The following is a 5,252-nucleotide window of genomic DNA, read 5'->3' on the forward strand; positions in this document are numbered from 1 at the left end:
CAGCATACCTTCCACTGATCAGCTGGTAAAGCATGCTGGGACTTGTAGTTTCACAACAGCTGGATGACCATGAGTTTGACATGCCTGCATTAGACCAACCATGGCTTCAGCCTGGAAGGAGTAAGCAGTGGCAGCCTGGGCTGATGCATTGAATGAGTAACTTTCAATGGCATCTAGAGAGCAAAAATTCCACATTACACATATCAATCAGGCAGCAATAAGCGGCCCTGGATATGGGTACAATTGCCTCTTCGGCATCAGCTTCAGCAGTAGCAGCTCACTTAGAGGGTTGGCTATGTATAGGGTAAGCTGACTCAGAATCCAGGAAGGTTCTGGAGTCTTATCCTTGTTTACTGGAGATATTCTTTTTGGTAAAGAATTAAACATTATTTTGGAAGCAGACTCCAAGAAAGTGAAGTTCCTTTTACACATAAATTTAAGCCTAGTTTCCAGCTTTTCGGTCCTTTCGGAATCAAAAGGAAAGGGAAATAGCAAACAGTCCCAATCCAACAAGTCTGGTAAGACTAAAAGGTATGGGCTACCAGAGGACCAGTTTTAAATTCTGAAGACAAGCCATCAGTCTGGTGGTGCGGGCTTCCACCTGGGGGAACCTAGGGTGGGAGGCTGACTTCTTCAGTTTGCACAAATCTGGTAGCAGTCTACTACAGATGCCTGGGTGCAAAAAGCGGTAGCTCACGGTTATGATCTACAGCCATACCACACTGGACATGACCAATCTTATCTGATCTTGGAAGCTAAGCAGTGTTGGTCCTGGTTAGTTCTTGGATGGTAAACCACCTGGGGATACCAGGTACTGTAGGTGTTTTCAAGAAACACCCTCATTAAAAGTTGGTACCAGCCCATCTTCAGTGGAAATGAAGACCAGGGCTTTGCAAGAGGCAGTTCAGGAGTTGCTTCAGTCCGGAGTGATAATTCAGTTCCTCCTGCACAACAAGGACGAGGTTTATTCCAACCAGTTTTCAGTCCAGAAGCCAAATGGGTCGTTCTGGCCCATACTCAGTCTCAAAGCGCTGAACAAGTACATTTGGGTGCCTCAGGTTTCATATGGAGACTACGTTCCATTAGTTTGGCCATGGAGCAGGAGGATTTTATGGTATCCCTGGATATCCAGGATGCTTATCTACATGTTCCTATAGCACTTTTCCATCTGCGCTATGTCAGGTTTGTTATCCTCCAGCATTATTTTCAGGCCCTACCATTTGGACTGACCACAGATCCCAGAGTATTCACCAAGATTATGATGGGAGTGGCATCTTATCTCCGTTGCAGGGGATAAGGATTTTTAAAAATCCATACCTCGACAATTTATTAATTCTGACACAGTCTCATGGATTGTTCAGTGTCATCTGCAACAGACAAACAGCTTGTTACAGAGATACGGTTGGCTCATAATTTTGGCAAAGTCTCTGATTCTGTCACAACGGATGACTCATTTGGGGCTGTGTTGGAGTTGGGTATTCAGAGAGTAATTTTACCTCTGAACATAATATCCAAAATTTACTTACATATTCAGGAGTTGCTACACAATCAAACGGTATCCACTTACGCGATAATGCGTGTGATGGGTTTGATGGTGTAGACATTCAACATGATGGAGTATACTCAGTTCCACTTGGAACATTTGATACAGTACATCTGATCCTTTCCAAATGGAAAGGTTTTTTTCATCAGACAATAAAAGCACAGATGATGGTCTTTCCTCTGGAAGTTAGGAGGTCAATAGCCTGGTGGCTACAGACACCATAACTGGACAAAGGAGGCTTCATTGGATTTCAGATTTGGAAACTCTGATAATGTATGCCAGCCTGTAGGACTGGGGAGAAGTGTCAGGAAGGAGTTGTTTCCAGGGGCAGTGGACCAAGGAAGAAAGTTGCCTGCCCATAAATATATTGGAACTTCGGACCATATATATGGCATTTATTAAGGCAAGGAATATCTTTCTGATGAAACCAGTTCGAATCCGCTTGGACATTGCAATGGCAGTAGCGTACCTCAACCATCAAGGAGGAACAAGCAGCCAAAACACAATAAAGAAGGTAAGTCACACCTTAAGGTGGACAAAACTTCATTGTCCGCAGTATTTATTCCAGGTGTCCTAAACTGGGAAGCGGATTTTCTCAGTCGACACGCCATTCATGCAAATGAATGGGCTTTACACCCCCCAAGGTCTTACAAACTCTGGCAGGTAATGGGGGTTACTGGAGATAGATCTCATTGCGTCCCGTCAGAACAACAAGGTTCCGCATACGGTTCAAGAACAAAGGATCCCAGAGTGACCTTTGTGGATGACTTGTCAACTTTCGTCTGCTTTATGTGTTTCCACCAATCGCCTTGTGATCCAGGGTGATGCGAAAGGTAAGACAAGGTAAGGGTGCCGTGATACTAATAGCTCCGGCTTGGTCAAGAAGACATTGATACACCGATCTGCAGAGGATGTCGATGGATGCTACATTCCTACTCCTTCAATGTCCAGATCTACTTTCTTGGTCCTGGTTATCACAAACACCTGGATCAACTGTCTTTGACGGCATTGCTCTTGAGACTTCCATCCTGAAGAGGATTCTTACAACAGGTAATTCAAACAATGCTCAGAGCAAGTAAACTTTATTCAGCTCGCATTTATCACCAAATATCTCAAGTCTATATTCAGTGGTGCATTAATCAAAAATGTACCCTTGTTTTTTTTTCAGAGTTCCCAGAGTCTTAGCATTCCTTCAAGCAGGAATGCATAAAGATTTATGGGTGGCTTCCTTGAGAAGTGTCAGCATTGACTGTATGGTTCCAAAAGAAACTTGCTAAACTTGCAGGATGTGCAAACTTTTTTCCAGGGCATGTTGCACATTCAACCTCCTTTGTTCCTCCTTCAGTGCCTCGGGACTTAAGTTTAGTCCTAAAGGCCCTTCACGTTGCCCCATTTGAACCACTTAAAAGAGTGGATCTTAAATGGTTGACAACTAAAGTTCTAACTGAAGCAATACCCAGTAGAAAGAGAAGAGTTTCAGATTTAGGGGCATTATGTCACCATCATTTTTCAGTTTTTTTGTTATCCAGATAGAGCGGTTCTTAGAACCAAATCTGGGTATCTTCCTAAGGTGGTGTCTAAATCCACCTTAACGAAGAAATTGTAGTCTCGGTCTTCCAGGGGCCGGACCTTTCTGCGGGAGATGCATCGTTGGATGTAGTTTGTGACTTAAGAATCAACGTGGATTGTACCAGTGCCATCAGAATGAGGGGATGGCCTGCTGATAAGCAGATACTGGCGAAGTGGCTTTGGATGGAAATTTCAGTAGCATACTCTCAAGCTGATCTCCCTTTTCTGAATAATGTCTCTGCTCACTCTACTCGTAAGGTAGGTCCATCATGGGCAGCACAATGTGGTGCTTCAGCAGAACAGATATGTAAGGCAGCCACATGGTCGTCCATTAACACATTCGTTAGACATTATGCCGTTGATACCTTTGCCTTTCAGGACGCTAAATTCTGGCGAAGGATTCTCTTGTCCAATCAGGAGCGTCCCCACCACTAAATTGCTTTGGGACAGCCCAATGTTATCCTGTGGATAACCTGTAGACCCTGCAGGAGAAATAAACGTTATGGTAAGATCTTACCGTTGATAACGGTATTTCTCCTAAGTCCACAGGATCCACAGGGATCCCACCCTGACGCACCTGATTTGAGGATACTTTTACTCACTAACCTCATCCCTCTTGTACAGAAGGGTGTGCATGTATGTTCTCGCCTGATTAGGGCTCTCTATGATGCTCCTGCCTTGAGCTTTGGAAAAACAACTGATTTGCCTGAACCAGGAGGCGGGGATATATGAATGGGCTCGTTGCATGCTGGGAGGCCGAAAGCTTTGACCGTTTGGTGCAAATTCGCTGTCGTGTCATCATTTCCCAATGTTATCCTGTGGACTTAGGAGAAATACCGTTATCAACGATAAGTTCTTACCATAACGTATATTTTACCAATTTGTCACAGTTTCTTAAAACCTTGAATTCAGAAGATACATTGGTAAGAAAAACAATGGGCTTGAGATGGTGGCCAACAGGTCATTAGGTGTAAATTTATAATTTGTAAAGTTTGCATTCTCGGGCATGTTTGGCCAGTTTTTTAGACACAGAGATTTACTAAAGGCAAACACTGGAGTAAAATCGCGAATCATATTTATAAACATGACCATAAAAACAAATAGAAATCAGTGCACCATCAAACAAACTCGGAAGTACTTTCCATACACATCAGTGAAACTCAAGAATTTACCAACAATCACGTTTGTAAACACGGGTGTAATTTTTGCAAAATCGTCCCAAAATAGATGTTTCAAATAGAACACCTCTTGTCCCATGTGCTTGACAAGTGTTACTACTTTAAATCACTGTGAATACAATTATGATATCAGTAACAGTGTACAAAGCAACTGCTTGAATTTCTGATTACATCATGGCAAAATATACAAGTTTGTCTGATGCAGAGTGCCGTGGGATTCCTGACGCTCTACCACTAGACCAGGCATGTCCAAACTGCGGCCCTCCAGCTGTTGAGAAACTACACATCCCAGCATGCACTGACACAGCTTTAGCATTCTCTGACAGCAAAACTGTGTCAGGGCATGCTGGGATATGTAGTTTCACAACAGCTGGAGGGCCGCAGTTTGGGCATGCCTGCATTAGACTGACAGGAGCAAGAAACTGAACATGCTCTGCATGTTCTGCAGCTTCCACAGAGGCTGAACAGGCCTCATATTTTAGGGGGTATTTGAACCTGAACACTTTGGCAAAGGCAAAGTAATCCAGATGTTCTGGCTTAATCTTAACAATTTACTCCATCTGTGTGACCTTGTCAAACTGGACCTAGACCCTGAGAATGCACACTTGGTCTCTGTCTCAGGCCTGCATAAACTTCTGGCTGTGTTGCACTTTCTGACTTCTGGAAATTTTCAGTCTGTTACTGGCAGAATCATTGGAATCTCACAGTCAACCTCACGCTACCTCACCCAGATCCTCGCAGCATTACAACCTCTTATAGATACCTCAATCTGCTTCCCTAGTCAGGAATCACAGTGGCATGCAGTCAGGGTAGCTTTTTATGATATGCATGAGAACATCTAGGGTCATGGCACATATATACAGTATATTAACAGACATTATGCCCATTCTACTAATGTGGAGGTGGTTTATGATGCAAATTAGAAAGTAATGAGTGTTGTGGTGGGTAATCCTGGTGCATGT

General features: G+C 43.5%; 1 pseudogene; it reads left to right on the forward strand.

Annotated features, from left to right (window-relative positions):
* Nucleotides 1-704: 704 nt before the first annotated feature.
* Nucleotides 705-823, forward strand: LOC134930007 (5S ribosomal RNA; annotated as a pseudogene).
* Nucleotides 824-5,252: the final 4,429 nt, after the last annotated feature.

This window comes from Pseudophryne corroboree, chromosome 5, assembly GCF_028390025.1.
Source record: "Pseudophryne corroboree isolate aPseCor3 chromosome 5, aPseCor3.hap2, whole genome shotgun sequence".
Lineage (NCBI taxonomy): Eukaryota > Metazoa > Chordata > Amphibia > Anura > Myobatrachidae > Pseudophryne > Pseudophryne corroboree.